The sequence below is a fragment of the Electrona antarctica genome (genome assembly GCF_951216825.1).
Source record: "Electrona antarctica genome assembly, chromosome: 17".
NCBI classification, from domain to species: Eukaryota; Metazoa; Chordata; class Actinopteri; order Myctophiformes; family Myctophidae; genus Electrona; species Electrona antarctica.
Window position 1 is genome coordinate 18,400,886 of NC_136798.1, and position 20,097 is coordinate 18,420,982.

The window sequence follows — 20,097 nt, forward strand, 5'->3', positions numbered from 1 at the left end:
TAGTCCATTGTACTCAATTCATCATCATGACAGAGAAATACATTACATATTATCAACATCAACAGGAAAAGTAAGTAATAATAGATGTATTCACAGAAAAAGAAGGGGGCAGAGCATATTAGCATACAGTTATGCTAATGAAGGCTCTCTTCCATTCTGGTCAATCTGATTGCATTAAAGGACGTTAAACTCACTTTGCCACTCGATTTGCCACTCACTTTATATATTATGCATGCGTTAGTCTCTCGAGACAGACTGTTGACTCGGGGCGCTGTTTTTCCTTTATATTTTGATGATGGGTTCTCAGATTGTGCATGTGCATACCCTCTATACTTGTGGAGACATTCAGTCCTCACAAGTAGTGAAACAAAACACATGCGCACGGACGCACGCACGCACGGACACGGACACACACACACACACACACACACACTTTCTCAGATCGACCCCCTACTGGGACTTTGATTCCCATGATAAAAACTGTGTCTGTATCTCTCTCTCTTCCTCTTCCAGCTAAGCCCACCCCCCTGGGTGGAACGTGAGCCCATGCTGTGTGTGTGTGTGTGTGTGTGTGTGTGTGTGTGTGTGTGTGTGTGTGTGTGTGTGTGTGTGTGTGTGTGTGGAGGAACACCCCCCTACAGCAGCACACACTACTATGTCAGGCTGACACACTTATTATGGGCAGCCACCAGTGGTGGAAAGTAAGTACTGTTACTTAAGTACAATTTTGAGGTACTTTTACTTTACTAAACTTCGACTACACTACATCTCAGAGGCAAATATTGTACTTTTACTCCACTAAATGGTTGTGAAACTTTAGTTACTAGCTACTTAACCACTTAAGCCCTATATCAGCCCTATATCTGCTATTTTCAGAATATGTTTAGATATTTATTGATTAATTGCTTGATTGATTGATTGAATGATGTAATTATTAACCGATTGAAGAATTACAGTACATTTCAAGCACAACTCAATACAAAACTGTTAACTGTGGACGACACCATAAAGCATTACACTTGTTTACAATAGGATCCACCATGTTCAATTCATCATAACATTTATAGACGTACAAATATACACCACTATATAGGCAAAAACAGGAAATGATCATAGAGGAGGTAAAAAGGGGGAAAAAACATAAACAGTGAGGGGAAAAAGGGGTGGGTGGGGGATTGCCCTTTGAGAGCGGCTTTGAAGGGGTCAAGGGATTTGCATGTCTTAATGACTGTTGGTCGTGCGTTCCACATTTTGGTGGCATAGGAGCGAAAATAATTTAGTCCCTTGATTCTGCCGAATCTGGGTTGCACATTTTACACATTTGAAAACGTGTGAAACTGGACATTCTCCATAATGGGTACTTTCTACTTTTGGTAGGCCTAAGTACATTTTGATCATACCGATACTTTGTTACTTTAACTCAAGTAATTTAAGTGAAGTAAGTTTATTCTGAGTACTTTTACACAGCAGTAATGATACTTTTACTTAAGTAATAAATGTGAGTACCTTTTCCACCACTGGCTTGCACCATCATGCAACGACCACCTGATTGCAGAATTGGATTCCAATTCTAGGACATACACAGGCCTACGTATGGGTCGGCATGTGGTTGATAGCATGTGTGCCAGACAGCTGATCCATGGCCAGTGTCTACTGTCTATTGGCTGCTACTGGCTTTAACATGACATCATCGCCACATTATAAACCACATCAGCATTATAAAGCCGTCAGAGAACCCGATGTCGCCATCTTGTGGTGGTGTGAAGGACTGCATTGTTACTGTGGCGCATCTGTGAGCAAAGTCAGCCTGACAGACAGTCACACAGGCTCAGCACGAGCCACACAGAACATCTCTGAGGGGATAATAGGCTCCTTTATGATGTTACATTGACTTACAGTAAAGTGATATTAATGTAAGCACACACACAACACGCACACACGCATACTCCCGCACGCGCACACGCACACACACACACACACTCATTGTGAAAGCCTGCTGCGGTCCCCATGGCAACAACAGCACTAATATAATTTATTTTAAGCCCTCTCTCTGCGTGCGCGCGCACACACACACACACACACACACACACACACACACACACACACACACACACACACACACACACACACACACACACACACACACACACACACACACACACACACACACACACACACACACACACACACACACACACACACTTATTTTGTCTTCCACTACCGCTTACTTTCTCTATAAAGGTGTCTTTAGTTCTTGGTAAAAATAACTAAAAACTCTCTTCAGTACAACTGTAGCAAAATATACTTGTCACATTTAGGTTGCAGTTACCAGTGTAAACGGTATAGGAAGGAAAGAAGGAAGCGTGGAAGGTATAGGCCAGGGGATATACGTAAATTATTGTATAGTTTAAGTTATTTCTCGTATCTGCTTTTGCAACTTTTGTTTACAAAGCAGACAGAAATCAACTAATAATTCTCGATCGTGTCACATCCCTAGTGGCAGGGGTTAGGGAAGGAAAGGGAGCGAGGCAACGAGGGCTGCCTGCTGTTGTTCTCTGGTGTTGGAACAAGGCCCAGTGCTTTATCAGAGGCTAATACACCGCTAGCTGTCTGTCTCTCTGGCAGTGGTGGAGAAAGTATTCACATGTGGTACTAAAGGTATCAATAAATACTGCAATGTAGAAATACTTTGTTACAAGTAAAAGTCCGTAATTGTAGATCAGTTACTTTCAAATAGCTTAAGTATGAAAGGTAAGTGCCAATCAGCACCCAGTAACCATTTATCTGCTTAAATTGATAGTGTTACAGTTAAAAATGTGCCCGCTCATTTGTTTGCGTCATCACTTTCCCTTATTTAATCTGAATCCGGTGTGAGTTTTCTCTCCTGATTGAATAAAATCGGTATTCCGACATGAAAATGCATTTTCTGTTTAATAAAGAGCTGGACACATGGAGACTCCAAGTACTGAACAAACACTCTATAGCAATTATTACTACTTTAATTGAATAATGTTTATGCAAATGAACTAAAGCTATATTGATTATTGATTATACTGATTATTTGTAATATTTGCCTCTGAGATGTAGCGGAGTAGTAGAAGTACAAATTATTGAAAAATTGACATACTCAAGTAAAGTAAAGGCACCTCAAAATTGTACTTAAGTACAGTACTGTCCAGCACTCTGCTCTTGTTGCATCACTGCCCCGATGCGTGTCCAGTAAAATTTAACCGCATTATGGAACAATTATGGAGCAAGATGATTATCTATCTCTGGCTTCCTGACACAACATCATGGGTCAACCAACAAGCAACAGACAATTGTCTGTTTATTACATTATAGAGTACAGTTCAAATCCTCCGTGTTTTACTATGGGGGTGTACAAAATACAAATCATGTAACCATAATTTGTACACCAGTGGTTTGGTATGCATTATCAGACCACGGACCCCCATAACTGTGTACAGATGGACCCTTATTTGGTTCCATCTGTATACTCTCAGAGTTACAGTCCTGTAAGGGTCCATTACTCCATTTGGCTCTTAAGTAGCAAAATCACACCCATGTGAAGTAAGTGGTGCAACTCCGTGCGGGGCTCCCCGGGGGGGGGGGGGGGTCCAGACCCACAGGAACGCACCCAGGGTGCCGGCGAGCCGCCCCGCGTCCGAAACGGTTGAGAAATGACAGTTACCGTGTCCCTCTACTGTACCCTCTACTGTACTGCACTGTACTGTCACTGTACTGTACTGGCACACCTGAAATCACCATATATACAGTTAATATGTGCGTGTGTGTTTGTGTGTGTGTTAGGTTGCGCACAGGTGGTGAAAAACAACCATGCTGTTTTCGTGCTCATACCCAGCCAGCCAGCCAGCCCCCCCCCCCCCCCCACACTGTATTACACTCTCCGAGTTACAAATGGAAAATGAACACTGAGGATTTTACTGCGTACATGAGGCACTGAACTAAATAAAATTAACTCAATGTTCTCCTGCAAAGGCTGCTGAGAACAGATGAGTCATCATGGTCTGATGCTCCACATTTGTACACACATACACTGGTGCAACACACACACACACACACACACACACACACACACACACACACACACACACACACACACACACACACACACACACACACACACACACACACACACACACACACACACACACAGGCTGAGGGAAGACCCCTGGGTCTGGGCCAATTATCTTTTAGCGATTCAACTTGATTCTACCCATAAATAGACGAATGGCAGGCAAACCAATGGGGGGAGGGGGGACTCCCTATTGGAGAACATGCAAACTCCACACAGAAAGGCCCTTTTGCCAACCCCACCTAGGGTATGGGTGACGATGACGTGGAGGAGAGACGGGGGGGACATGAGTTGACAGAAGTGATCTGTGTGTGTGTGTGTGCGCGCACTCACACACACACACGCACGCACACGCACACGCACACACACACACACACACACACACACACACACACACACACACACACACACACACACACACACACACAGTTCTTCTCTCAATCTCTCTCTCTCTCCATTTAGTATGTACCGTATACTGGTCTGGATAGTGTAGGACTGTAGGATAAGTTACATTGATAAATAATATTGACGGGAACAAACGTGCACTACAGCTTCAAAATGCCCGCCACAATCACCCGGTTATAATCTGATTGGACAAACCGCATGTAACGTCTCTGATTATAATGCAATTAAATAATACATTATTACAATTACGTATGTAAATGTTTTAGTATCTGCACTTTGAGTAGTTGTACTATTTTGGGATACTAAAGTAAAGTGTTATAGAATCTTTTGGAGAGCACTTATAACACAGTTAAACAACAGAATGAGACAGACACAGTTCAGAGTTTCAAAGTATTAGAATCTTGTATTCGAATACGGAGCCAGATTCAAGCGTTACAATGGAATACCATATACTGACTCAACACAACTCAGTCAGACTTCAGCTTAAATACATTCCTACTCCCTCAGGGAGTAGGTGGGTCTTAACACATGAGGCAATGGGAAGACCCTTCCCTCAGTCCACAGGTCAGTAAAGATAATAATGGGACAGAAAACAGCTTCTCATAGTTTAGTTTCCCATGAGTGATTTGATCTCCTTAAATGTATAACTTAGTGTATTCCACATTTCCTCGACAAAAGTACTGTACTCAAGTAAGTAAATGTACTTAGTTACTGTCCACCACTGGTTACGAATAAATGTGAAGTCCCAGTTAGCAAAAGAATCTCAGGCAGTGATGTGCTTTCGGATGAAAATGTGAATCTCTCCATTCCTGGAGTTTCTGCAATTTCCAGTTTCCCAAACCAGATGATTGCTAATCTAATAAAGTTGTGGGCACAAATACCACAGTCTGTGAGCAGCACGCTGGACTGTTTGCTGTTATTCAGCTGTTGCCTTAGACACTAACTGTTATTTACTTGAGTAAATAACAGTTGGAGCCGAGTTACCACTTTAGTTACGTTTTAATTTTACGTTTTAAAAGTGTCTCAAACATCATAAATCTGTATTATGTAGCTGATGTTTTTAGCTACATACAGGTAGTCTTTGATTGAAACATCATCAAACTCACACTCACTGACTTGGTGAACCCTCAAGATTCTTTCGATTATGCCAGTCGTTACCAAACGTTTCTTTCTACACACAAAAGATACATTTAGTGTCAGGGAGAATAATACCTGGGCACTTCATTATTTCACTATTTCATTATTTTTTAAATATTAATTAAACTAAAAAGAGACATATTTACTCACGTCACGGCCCATAAAAATGGGTCTGCTGCAACCCCAAAATAGGCCCTGGCCCATTGTTTGGGAGCCTCTGGATTGTGATAAATAAAATGTGTGGGGGGAAGTTATACCTTAACCACTTAAGTTAAGTGGAGTCTGCATCTTTATTACTTTGTGGTACGATGGGGTTGCATGACACAAATAGCCCATCTACTAGCTGTCTATCTAGCTCACAATGATGCAAGGTGTTGTACTGTAGCAGGCCACCAGGTTGAAAGTGGTTCAAGCCTACTGCTGTGTTCAGACAATGCTATAATCCATGGCATCTTTGAGGGAATCCTGTTAATCATGTTAACCTTTCACCTCTATTCAGCAATCCTGCCAAAGGCATGAACAACCCTTGTATTGTGATAACAGGGCAACTCCATGCCTGGAACATAATGGTCATTGGTCACTGCCTTTTGGGCACATAGCACTAAGAAATCAGTGCTACGTGTGTGTGTGTGTGTGTGTGTGTGTGTGTGTGTGTGTGTGTGTGTGTGTGTGTGTGTGTGTGTGTGTGTGGGGGGGGGGGGGGGGGGGGAGCAACTTGGACACTCAGGCATGAAGGAAGCATGAGTTCAAGTCCGTTGCTCTCCCCATGTCCCCCATATATGGGGACTAGGTTGGCGGAGGGTGTGTAGAGCCCAGGATCACATTAGATAATTGACACAGGAGTGAAAAATGGGTTACAAAATTGTGGGATAAAAATTTAAAAAAATCAAAAATAAAAGGCGCTTCTGGCTCAGCCTCCTAACTTCTCAAAACCACCTATCATAACTCGGTTGTGGGGTATATAGGATACAGACTACAATACGATACAAAAACAGCAACATCTTTAAACCTTCAAATATACTATTTTACACGAAGAAAACACAACTCAGGAGTCCAGCAATAAATAATAAATACTCGGTTCCATATTTAGAAACAAAAGCTTCTATTGCTGCTGAGCCAACTCTTTATGGCGGACTTAAGGTGACATATGAGCTAACAGACTTTAGGTATGCAGGTAGACCAATCCAGAGTAACACAGCAGAATATTTGAATTTTGAATGTATTTTTTCCCATGCATGTTTTGAATTTACAAGGTACTGTACCAAGTCGGTGGAACTCCCTCTGGTGGCGTGATTGCATCACTAACCTTGATGAAACAGAACTATCTTCTGCACCCTACACAATTTAATCAGATACCGTCTCTTCTACCCTAAGTCACTTGAGCTGATCAAAGTGAACCGCGAGGGTAAAATCAACGTGACTCATTTTATTTTGAATCCTTGAAGTTAAGAAGTTTCGAGAACCTCTGCAATAGGGCCTACGCTGCTCTGGCCCTGACTATATGTTTTTCAGCGCCCCCATACTAACGGTGCTTCAACAGGTGACATGCCATTTTTTCAGCATGAATTACAATGAGAACTAGAAAAAACAAATCTGCAAAAGCAGGAAAAAGATCTGCAGCACTCCAGATTAGATGAATAGTCTTTTAGTAAAAGATGTAGGAGTGAAGAAATAGCCAGCACACAAAAGCTAGTAAAAACTTGCCTGCATATTCATACTGCCAAGTGGTTCAACATGATCATTATGATTAAATCCTACATTGAAAAGGAGACCATAATGTGTTACTGAATGACATGTGTATATAGTGATGTATAGTACACTACAAAAACAGACATTTGTTTTCATTGTTAGGGAGAGATAAAGGGATAGTAAACCCTTGGTGTATTACTTTAGGTACCACTGGTTTTGTCAATTATGAATTTGTGGCAAATAAACATGTTCAACTAAATACTTTGATCACAGTCATTTTCTAATGTCAACATTCTGAAGTTTCAGTGTGATTGTTACACCATTGGTTGTTGCAACATGTATGCGATGCATGTGTGAGGCAGGGTACTGTACCTGTGGACTAGCGTGGACATGCTCTTTGGTAGTAGGACTGGATTGGAAGGGCATCCTGGTTCTTGGCTTCAAAGATCAGCCCTGGGATTCTTTCCCCACGTCCACTCTCTCACCCGCTTCCGGTGACTCTCAATCTCAGTCACATCATGGAGGTTGGTGGGGCTGACGAGTGGCAGACGGATTTGCTCTTGCACTATAAATTAAAGATTAAATAGAACAGGAATTATTCAATTGTCAGGGTGACCCGATACCCGAGTGGTTAGGGCCACATGAGCAGTGGTCACCAACATGTCCATACGGACAAATGTGTCTGTGGCAAAGACTTCGTCATGTCCATGGCATTTTTTTGTTTTGTTTTACACAACATTATAATGTTCTTATTTTGATCATAACACCCACTTACTGTCTTCAGGTTTTCTTCAGAATATGTATGACAAGTATTTACTATGACACTATGGCACATTAGGAGTCGACTAGTAGTCTAGTACTAGTGGTTCTCAAATGTTTTATTTTCAAATACCCCCTTTGAATGGAACCAAATGGACCTCTTTTGTACACTCTCAGAGTTACAGTCCTGTTATGGTCATTCAGGGTTATCTATTTGTGTGTTTCTGGTAATATTGTCCACACATTTTGTATGTCTGTGGCAAAAATGTCCACCACCACAAGCCAACATATGGTGCTGCACATGATGAGAGACCATGAGCACATTTTAATTGATTATTATGGAGTATTAACAGTTTGCACACACAAAAAGCACAGAAGAGTACAGTTTAATACAAACGCATGTAATACCCATATGTAATACTTGTCTACTTGACCCCAAGGAAGCACTGTGGCTTGTTTCCATAAAAACAGGACTGCTATATAACCTTGATTTGCATATCTTGTTCTACCACATAAAGTATCCTCGCTAAACGGTAGCCTACATACACTATACTATACACTCCTAACTCCTCCCTTTTTAATTTACTAGTGCAACAACACAAAATACACACTCGTAAATAACAGTCAAATGATGATTACAATGTTGTTGTTGTTGTTGTTGTTGTTGTTGTTGTTGTCCACAGAGCGAACGCGACAACGCGTCCTTTGAAGCTGCTATGATAATCAGGCGAATTCAATGCAGCTGTGCAGGCAGTGCAGCACCTAACAGCACCTAGAACCGAGCAGTGTGTTCTTCCACATAAAGTAGTTCCTGGCAAAACAGTACAGTAAACAAACAGCTTCACCCGGTTTACTGGATACATATTATGTGAATAATGTGACTGAATGAAGAGAAACGCTTAACAACCATGATAACTATAAGACATTAGTAGCATAAGAATTCTATAATAAATCAACAACGTTAGCTTAGCTACCTTGTTCATTCATGGACTCACTGGACGGAACCATAGGGGGACGGAACGGAACGGAACCGGGTACCGTAGTTTAGTTTTCCCGCGGACGTTCTCTGAGGCGGGACCAGGCGGAAGGAGCATGCTGTGAGCATGCTGCTGATTGCACGTTCACTGCGTGAACTGTGCGTGATCAGAGCCGGGACCAATCAGAAGGCGAGGAGCATAGGCAGCGGGCCAATGGCGTTGCAGGACGGACTCGAGCAGCAGGTGTATACTGAGTTTCATAACTGCTAACGTTAGACTACTTAGATGCTTCTCAGACATTGTTTGAATCAGTCGCATCGCACCAGCTCCTCGAAGGAAACCCGTTAACGACACAACACAACACAGAGTTACTGATCATTGTTTTCATAACGACACAACACAGAGTTACTGATCATTGTTTTCATCTCCGTTTGTCCTTTTTTCATCTTCTTACTGCTTCTGTGGTTTGAACGTTTGGCTTTTCTTTCTTTTTCAACGACCAGTTTGAAAGAGGTAAGTTGATTTTCTTCAAAATGCCGTTTTAACGGAATTGTGGTGGAACATGGCATTTTTATGATTTGTCGATTGCAAAATGTTTGTAGCGTGAAGTGTGTTATGTAAATGCTAAGAAGCTAACCGAACTCATTGTGGATCATTTACAGGCCGTTTTGGTTTAAATTTGAAAAATAACGGCGTGTCGTTGGAAATCATCCTGTCGCTTGTCAATGATGTTGGCTGAGTTTTGGTTATTAGAAAAATGACATTATGCCACATGACTACGTAGCATGTTGGTTTGACTCACTATCGTTCTGTCGCTTGTCAAATAGAACCATTAAAGCTTTTTTTATTTTTGAAAATGACTACGTTGTCGCTACTCTACTCTCCTGTCGCTACTCTCTTGTCAACTAAAACCGTTAAGCTTCGATGCGGTGATGTTTTCAAAGTGTTCGTAACGGAGTTAGTACTGTAGGACTAGGAGTATACTATACAGATACCTTTGTTACATTTGGTTTACGATAACATCTCAATTAAAACACCACATTGACGCTTTAAACAAACGTTTTATTCATAGAATGAGTTTCCCCTCCTGCTTGTAGCCAGTTTGTTTCTATGGTAGATTTGCTTGCCCCACTGACAGCCTTAGTTAATTACTAGTTGCTTTGCAGATTTAGATTATTAATACAAAACAAGAATCAACAACTTTAGCCCTATTTTATACTTTGGCTATTTTTGAAAAGGTTTGAGCAATTTTGAGTGATTTTATTCTGAAACAGGCCATTTATAATTACTACCAAATTACTTTCTCCTTTGTGTAAATATATTTTAATGCCAAATGTATGCTTTTGTATTGTATTACTTTTGTATTGTACTTTGATTACAGAACTTATCCACCACTAGATAACACGCAAACACACTTTAAAAAAAAAAGGTCATGTTATCTGCTTTCAAACTCATTTGATTTCATAATCTTGTGTGAGCTAAGTGTGAATTTTGTGTGTTAATTTAATTCTCTCTCTCTCTCCTCAGTGCAGCAGAAGGAGGACAAGGAGAAGACTCCAATAGACCAGTACTGGTATACACACACACACACACACACACACACACACACACACACACACACACACACACACACACACACACACACACACACACACACACACACACACAGATAGAAGGAATAGGGAGGTGTGACAGAGAGCAGAGGTTTCAGAGTAGAGCCATGCTGTGTGGTGCAGTCTTGTGGTCCGAGATGGTGACGACCTCCCCCCGGGCCAAGGAACCGGACAACGCCTCCTTCTCTGTCAACGTGGATGACAGCCTGACCAGCCTGCAGTGGTTGCTCAGGCCACCGGCCTGTGACGTCTCTGTCCCTGGTGCCAGCGGCAGAGGGTCCCAGCCAGGTGGAGAGCCAGCCAGGCGGAGGGAGCCTCCGCTGTCCGCCCACCACCACCAGATGTATCCTGTCATCAGCTGCCGCCAGCCGCTGAGTTCCTCTCAGGTGCCTTTGTCCCCTCTGGCTGCGGACCCAGCACCCCCCTTCCAGACCATGACGCTGGCCTGCAGCCTCCCTGGCATCGTGCCCCGCGGCACCCGTGGAAAGAAGCCGCCGTACACCTACCCCATGATGATCTGCATGGCCATGCAAGCCAGCAGGAAGAGCAACATCGCTGCCTCCTGCATTTACCAGTGGTTCATGGACAACTTCCCCTACTTCCGCCACCACGACAAGCCTGACTCCTGGAAGAGCTCCATCCGGCACAACCTGTCCACCATTAAGGAGTTCATCAGTGTCTCTCGGCAGGGAGATGGCCCAGGTAAGGGAGGCTTTTGGACAGTCGACCCGCAGTATGCCGAGGGCATCCTCCTCCGTGCTCTCGACAAGTGGATTTCCGACTTCAAGACGGACCCATCACTGCCTAGCCCACTCGTGCAGATCCCGCCCCTGCCGAGCCCACTCCCGGTCAGCTCCCTGCAAACGTTTCGTCATCCCTGTAACCCCACAGGCGGCCAGTCTGTGTCGCAGCAGTTGATCAGGGGCTTTGATGACGCCACCAGCGTGGAACAGAAACAGCCAGGCAAGGAGATCGGCAAGCTCAAGAGGAAGAAGTGTCCAGACTCTACAGCTACCATGGCCAAAGTCCCCCGTCGATCCAGCTCCCTGGTGCTTCAGACAGAGGAACCGAAAGAGCTGGATGGCCTCCTCGATTGGGTCTTGAGTAGCGAGCTCGGTCCTATACAGCAGCATCAGGGTCCAGAGCTCTGCAATGTTGCTACCTCCGCAGTCTCCTGTGCGGCTCCTTCACCTCCTAGCGGTGCCTTGGGTTGGCTCCCACAGAGTCCGTTCGTTCACCATCAGCTCCTTGATTCGGCTTTGAGCAGGGAGCCGAGTCTTGACAGCGGGGAGCCGCTGAGCACCAGCCCCATGGAGGACAACCTGACGGTAAACTTCGACTGGGACGTCCTTACCGGCCCCATAATAGAGGACGACTTGACGGTCAACTTCGACCTCCTCGATTCGACCTTGAGCGGGGAGCTGGGTCTGTACAGTGAAGAGCCGTTGAGCAGCACCAGCCCCATAGAGAAGGATGTGATCGTGACCTTTGACTTTGACTGGGATGCCTTGCTTGGGTCAGCCTTGAGCGAAGAGCCGAGTGTGGACAGCGGGGAGCCGCCATGCTGAGCTTCAAACCCAGAAGGAGGACCTGACAATGCAGATCCCCTGGCCCGAGTTGGCAATATTAACAAATGTGAATACCACACTGGGATGTCACTTTGTGTCTTTCTATGGATTGCCATGGAATGCGTCGGCTGGAGTTACAGCACATTGGTGGCAGGTGGTTAAGTGGACCTTGACAGGAGTGAAGAGAAGTCCCTTCTGATTGGTGACAGAGGTCCCCCCAGTTGAGCTGGGTTAGTTGAGCCCTGCTCCTAACCGCTCCTGGTGCGTGTGGACGTGTTCCTAGGAAGGGTGCCTATGCTCACACAGACACAACACAAGGACAGAGACCTTTGTATGTTACTGTGTAAGCACATTTACTGATTTACATGATAAATAACACAAAAAAAAATTGAATCCCTCACTAGGCTGTCACTTTGTTTTTGTCCAGATTGCCTTGGAGTGCTTTTGGCTGGAGTTACAGCACATTGGTGGCAGGTGGTTAAGTGGACCTCAACAGGAGTGAAGAGAAGTCCCTTCTGATTGGTCACAGAGGTATGGGGGAGCCAGGTTGTTTAGTGCTTTGTAGGTGGTCAGGAGTGTTTTGAAGTGGATACTTTGTTTGACCGGTAGCCAGTGACGGTCACGGAGTACTGGTGTAATATGGTCTCTGGAACGGGTATTGGTAAGTAGACGGGCAGCTGAGTTCTGGACATATTGCAGTTTATTGAGGACTTTGGAGGTGGTGCTGTAGAGGATACTGTTGCAGTAATCAAGGCGGGATGTGATGAAGTTGTGGATGAGTGTTTCAGCTGCAGAGAATGAGAGAGGGTCGGAGATGGTCAATGTTCTTGGGGTTGGAAGTAGGCGGTTTTGGTGACTTGGTTAACATGGGGGAGGAATGAAAGGGTGGGGTCAAAAATGATGCCAAGGTTTCGGATGCGGGTGGAGGGTGTGACAGTGGATCCATCAATGTTTAATGAAAAATCTTGTTAAGTGGACTTTGAGTGAGGAGGAGTGGTCACAGAGGTCCTGGGTTGGGTTAGTTGAGCCCTGCTCCTGGTGCGCGTGGTGGACGTGTTTCTAGGAAGGATGGACGACTGTAGCATAAAGGCAGCTGCATTACCACTTGCCAGTGAGCCTGGCTCTTCAGGTGAATGCACCTTGTAACACCGGGTCCCAGGTTTGAATCCCTCACTAGGCTGTCACTTTGTTTTTGTCCGGATTGCCTTGGAGGCAGCCGGTTGTTAATAATAATATCTCAAACTTATATAGCGAGTACAACTATTAGAAATTAGCACTAAAAGCTATAAAAACATTAAAAGACAGTGAAAAGGGTTAGCTAGGGAAGGCAATGTTGAAGAGGTGGGTCTTGAGGGTGATTTTGAAGGTTTGGAGGGTGGGGGCATCGCTGAGTGCCTTAGGGAGGGCATTCCACAGGGTTGGGGCAGCAAAAGGCAAAAGCTCTGTCACCCCATGTCCGGAGTTTGGTCTTGGGGACGTTGAGGAGGTTTGCATCACCAGACCTGAGGGAAAGGGAGGGGACATGACGTTTGAGGAGGTCACAGAGGTATGGGGGAGCCAGGTTGTTTAGTGCTTTGTAGGTGGTCAGGAGTGTTTTGAAGTGGATTCTTTGTTTGACCACATTTGTGGCAGCCGGTTGTTAAGTGGACTTCGACAGGAGTGAGGAGGAGTCCCTTCTGATTGGTCACAGAGGGCCCCCCAGTTGAGCTGGGTTAGTTGAGCCCTGCTCCTAACTGCTTTGGTGTGCATGGACGTGTTCCTATGCCCACACAGGCCTTACTCACACAGACACAACACAAGGACAGAGACCTTTGTATGCTACTGTGTAAGCACTAAGCACATTTACTGATTAACATGATAAATTACAAAAAAAAAAAAAAGTGAATCTTATCTGTTTGTCTCCGTTTGTCTGTCATCTATCTTTTTCTATCTATATACGCGCACACACAATCTAAACATTATGGAGCGTCTGGATGACGGTAGAGGTAAAACACTCTCCCACCACTGCAGGTAGCTTGGTTCAATACCCAGCAGCAGCAGTGCATCCAGTTTGGCTGGGTGCTCCAACAAACACAATTGGCTACAGTGTTTGCAGGTGGGAATCTGGCAATGGATCAAGTGATCATGTACTTTTTGCTGCACTGCAGAAGCTCCTGATGCACATCAAGGTTGTTATAGTTCTGAATTTAGTTTTAAACTTGTTTTTAATTTAGTTCATTTTTAAAGTTTAGTTTTATGTTTTGGAGAAGTTTAGTAGGCTATATAGTTTCTAGTTTAGTATATATTAATTGTAGTGTTGGGTTCAGTTTTTATTGTAATACAGGTTATTTATCAGGGGGGTGAGATTCAGAAAGGTAATTTAAAATATTATGTTTTTATTACACAACCTTTTTTTAAAGATAGTCACAGTTGAAACTGGTACAGTAGTAATAGTAATAGTTTTTTGTATTAAATATTTACAAAGACAAAGTAAGGACATTTTCTCTATATGATTTTTAAATTAATTTTATTATTATTTTTACCCTAGTTTACTGGAAGAGTAACTAATTTCAGTTAACTCTAATATCCTTGATGCACATAGCAGTTTATAGCAGCAACAGGGACTGCAGGACACTTGGGGACAATTGGGAATTGGCAATGACTAAATTGGGTCTCCGTCCATGGGTTGTCACCTTGACGTGGTGGCGGAGCTTGTGACCCGTTGACCCAGAGGGCTCTCCTGGCAGGTCCAACCATGCCAGACAGCTCAAAGGGCAGGGGTCAGACTAAGGACAACCCCTAGTCCTCCATATTGGGGGTTGGGAATGAGGTTAAGAACCTCGTCCCTTAAAACAAACATGTTACAGAAAAAAACACAGGAAACCAATGCACTCCAGAGGACGTCCAAGGAGACTCCAGCCAACACCTTTGCAAGGTATAGCAGTGGTGGAATATTTTATACTTAAGTAAAAGTAGTATTAAATACCACTATATGAAAATGCTCTGTAACAAGTACAAGGATTGTACTTGGCATCAAAGCAGCTTGCAGCTTTGTTTGTCAAGTTAGTTTTGTTTATTACTATATCTGACTGCATGTCTGCTTTCTTTTCTCTGTATACTATTTATTTGACAATGACATGTCATACTGTACTGTATGCTGTTTATATAGTGCTAGTCTCTGTGTCATGCAGGAGCTGGTTGCCACATTCATCTGGCTTGAAGACAGAAATGGTTGTTGGTCCACCTGTCTCTTCCCTGCTACCCTGGTCTAACTTCCATGCTGGCCAACAGGGGGCACCCTGTTCTCTGTGAACATCAACTGAGGAAGGTAAGGGTCAAGGGTGGCTGGCTGGACATAATTGTATTAATCATAAATTTACATATAATCACTGGTATATTGGTCTGATTGGGCTGTAATTTGAAATATAACGGCAAGATAATGGCAAGCGTAATAATACATGTGACTAAAATGGTGCATTTATATATTGGGCTCATATGGCCTTTTAGGGGTACAGTATGTGCACTGGTTTATTGGTCTGATTGGGCTATACTATTTTAAATATAACTTTCAAGAAACAAGCTTTTGGTTACAGGCTTATTGCCATTCAACAATACATGAAATGCATAATTGAACGAAATTCAGTTCCACTGGCTTACTATAATCTAAAACTACAATACAAAACGCTACTGATAAATTCAGTCGGTTCATAATGAGACAAATATTGCACACAAGCGGTACTCTTATATGATAAAGGATAGAGGATATTGCACATCACAGTGTGATGGCTTGGGGAAATAAACTTTTGCAACGGATACTGCAACACCTTTTCCTAGAGGACTGCAGAGTGAAAATGAGAACTTGTAGATCTGCAAAAGAAATATGTGAAAATGTGTGCAACTCTTTGAATATATATTCTTTCACAGTGTTACTGTATGTTTTTAACTCGTCTCTTTGCTTCTGGGGGGTCCCTGGAACAAACTATTTTCAGGTGGGGGTCTGCGGTCAAATACAGATAATTCTGGGGGTCCTTGACATAGAAAAAGGTTGAGCCAGTTTTTCAGAAAACTGTTAGGATTTATTTTTAATCGTCCTCAGGTCTAAATGGGTTAAGCGCTGTCCTCACCACTCTCTGAACTTCTACAGTCTGATTTGATTGCATTGCAGCTTCCAAAACAGACAGAGATGCAGTTGGTCAGGATGCTCTCGTATAGTACCCCTGTAGAATCTAGTGAGGGAGTTGGGCTCTTCTCATCCGTTGTAGAATGTGAAGATGTTTCAACCCCTTTACTAAACTACAATACCCATCAAGCACCTGGGAGCAGGTAGTAACAGTAATGTGTAATGTGTTGTGTTGTGTCCAGTGAGTTCGGTGGGGAACAACAGGAAGTTCATCCTATGATACAAGGCCATGCTGATGAAAGTGGAGCTGCTGTACCATCTAGCCTACGTTGCCGTCCTGACCTCCACCCTGGGACTGTGTGCCTCCAAGCTATTCTACAGCACACTGGTACGCACATTATTATTTATGTCATATATAAGTATTATCAGAGAATTAGTGTTTTTTGTTTAGCTCAAAGTGTGAAAATCCATGTCAAAGCTGTTGTTCCATAACTGTTGATCAGTTAAAATCAAGTGATATCTCAATTCAAATATGTACAAGAAATGCTAAAAATAGTCTTTCTTTCTCTTTCTTAGGGGTTGCTCCATCCTGCTGACCGCTCTGTTAGCTCTCGTCCTGGTCTATCTGTTCTCCATCCTGTGCTTCCTGTGTCTGACCAATGACTTCATCTTGAAGATCGATACCCTGCCTCAGATAGAACCGGGTCACTCCTGGACCTAAAGCCCAATACATACTCCATCCCAACGGAACTTTGTTCAGACAACTACAAATTTACATCATTCAGGACTCCTGCATGTTGTCTCTCAGATCTGCCTACCTCCATGAGGGATTGATTGCCCACAGTATGTCAGAACCACATCCAGGTATTAAATCCATTCTGCTGGCTTGGATTCAGTCGCTGTAGACGACGGGGCAAGATGCTACAGCTGCAATTCATTGATCAGATTAGTGACTGGGCGTGGTCTGGCATTCAGAACACAGAACCGTTTGGAGGCAGTATGAATGCTGAATGGACATTTGTCTCTCACAATTTATTTTTGTTATTTAAAAAAAAAAGAATTCTTTCCGAAAAAGTTAGATTTTATTTTATTTAGCACAGTATAAAAACAATACAAAGAGAAAATACATAGACTATATAAAAAAATGAAAGTGCAAGGACGAGGCAAGAACTTATACGAGGCCTCAACATGTGTACAACAAAACATTTAAAAACATGATTTGAAAGCATTGCATAGTATAAAGAGGTCTAAAACAAAAAACTTAAATATCTATCGAAATGGATTGTCAACATAGATGGCATATAAGCTTCTATATTGTGTAATAATAAATACAAAACAGGGAAGTGAAAAGATACTAATAAGAATAATTTAAGTGATCTGGTTAATCAGAACATACTTCTTATATAAATTAAGAGAATACAGTTGCTAACCAGTAGAGTATTTGTCGTATAGTGTAGTACCTCTGTAAGGGGAGGATGGAGATGAGTAGCCTGTCTAGTGTTGCGTTTGTAATTGGTAAAATGTTTAGGAATAGAGTTGGGGGTATGACCTTGATGGATTATTTTGAAACATGTATTGGCCTTAACCCCTAAGGTCGCTCCCCTTTAACCTTTAAAGATGGTATACTTACAGTAAGTGATATTATTTATTTTATTAAACCATTAAGACCTTAGGCCGATTTTTAAAATGTCTTCTAAATCCTAATAGTTTTCTGTGGTGCTCAAACCTTTCCATGTCAAGGACCCCCAAAATGATATGTATTTGGCCCCCCACCTGAAAATGGAAGTAAATATTTGTGCTATTTTTGAATTGCCAAATATAAAATCATATCTAATGTGGCACAGATACTTTCCCGGTTTTAATGGGTAAGTCAGTGGGTTTTCAACCAGTGGTCCTTGAGGGGGTTCCAGGTGGTCCCCAGCTAAAGAGTTGATAACCAAATGGACCCTTATATACCTTGAAATTGTTGTTAAACAACTGCATAACTTAATTTACAAGAAGTCTACACAATTACAGAATGTAGAAGAATTGTTATTTTGATCAATGTTTGCCTGTTGTCTCTTATTCTAGACAAAATCGTATCAAACGACAACAAAATATTCTAAGTTTTGGGTCTGAGAGGCTAAATGTCATCAAATGCTGAATAAATAATGGGCCTTGATGTGAAAAGGGTTGAAAACCACAGCTGTAAGTGATATTATTTAATATGTTAATATAAATGTTAAATGCAAAGTAATCATTGCTATTTGTTACAGTAACAGGCGTCTCCCTGTCTCCAGTATATAATAAAATTTCTGTTCTGGAGGAAATTAGTGTCCTCCTGAACAGAAAATAAATTTTCTGTTCAGGAGGACACTAATTTCCTCCAATCAGACAAAATAAATGAAATTGGAAGTAATGAAACCGACAAAACAAACGCAGAATTGGAACTAGTTCAAATTGAAGCTGATAAATGGGTTCTCTCTCTCTCCCGATTGGATGAAATTGGCAACCCACCTGTAATTTTCTGTTTACTAAAAGATCAAGGAACAGGGAGAAATTATTAAAAGAAATATGCTGTTGGTTACCGTTACCGCATGTTTCTACCTACTGGTGGTCTATACCAGCTGCACACTTGACCAGCCCAGGAGTAGACGAATCATTGTGGTGCGAATACCATAGACTTGGACCACTTCTTTACTTTGCACTTAAAATTCATTTATTGACTATACGTTTGATAATACTAAAAAGAAAATGTCAAGCCAAGGTCAAATCAAATCTGAATGCAGGTGTCTCTGTCTGCATAATAAGCACAGACTCATTATGGATGACTCGCTGTCCTAAATTGCTGAAAACATATTGACTGTCATGTTACTGTTTTTGTTACTAGTGTTACTATGTTTCTGTGCTTCTCTACAATGAGGTTGAATGTCTGAAAAAATTAAATCATAATGACTTTGACCATGCCTAAGAAGAGCAGCATCAGGTACTCTTACTGTTTCTGGAGAGTGTCTGTATGATTTTTGTTTAGATTTAGATGTTTTTGTTGCTGTTTTATGCTGTGTTGTCCCCTGTATTGTTTATGGACCTGTTGGAGAGAAATAAAGATTGATTGATATTCTAATTCTACCCATACCTTTATCTTTGCTAATTACTAACTATAACACTTAATGCCTCACTAGTCACTATGTAACTACTTTCTATGAATAAATAAAATGTAATATTGTTCAATCTGTATTGTAGAGTATGTTAATACAATATATAACTTATACAATTGGGGTGATTGTATTTTGTCTCCCTACCCTTCTATTAAGTTTGTGTCAAAGGTCATGTCTCACCTAGACACAGGATCTGACAAATGTTGACCTGATGGTCGAGATTCAATTTATTCCCAGAGCAGGCAGCAGGCCGGCTCTATTAGATCAATGCACTTGCACAGCAAACCGTGTTCAAATCCAGGATAGAAGAGGAAAGTTACTAAATGACTAACTAACTAAATGAGGTTATTATACAAACCAGGTGATTGTAGCTGATGTGTGATGACGTATACCTCCCCACTCCCACTGCTAATGCCTAAAAAAATGTGTTTTGGCCTTTTCCTACACCTACAGTGGATTACAAGTTTGTGAACCCTATAATAGTTTTAAAGTAGATAAACAACCCAATAAACCAAATTATTTGAGGAAAATCATCCAATTGTACATTGTATGTGAACCTCAAGCATTAGTTAATTTGAAGGTGAAATAAGTGTTTTCATTCACACAAATAAACCCAG

At 42.3% G+C, this 20,097-nt stretch overlaps 1 protein-coding gene and 1 long non-coding RNA gene across 3 annotated transcripts in view; one reads left to right on the top strand and one right to left on the bottom strand.

Annotated features, from left to right (window-relative positions):
* Positions 1-7,892, bottom strand: part of pak5 (p21 protein (Cdc42/Rac)-activated kinase 5) — a 139,982-nt gene extending 132,090 nt beyond the window's left edge. For both annotated transcript variants that reach the window (XM_079525522.1, XM_079525520.1), the window contains exon 1: positions 7,700-7,892. The gene's annotated coding sequence lies outside the window, so the exon portion shown is untranslated. The remainder of the gene's footprint in view (positions 1-7,699) is intronic.
* Positions 7,893-14,911: 7,019 nt separating this feature from the next.
* On the top strand, positions 14,912-19,451 carry LOC306940451. Its single transcript, XR_013792017.1, has 4 exons — positions 14,912-15,158; positions 15,415-15,551; positions 16,586-16,731; positions 16,920-19,451. It is a non-coding gene; the product is annotated as an uncharacterized lncRNA (long non-coding RNA).
* The last annotated feature ends 646 nt before the right edge of the window (positions 19,452-20,097 follow it).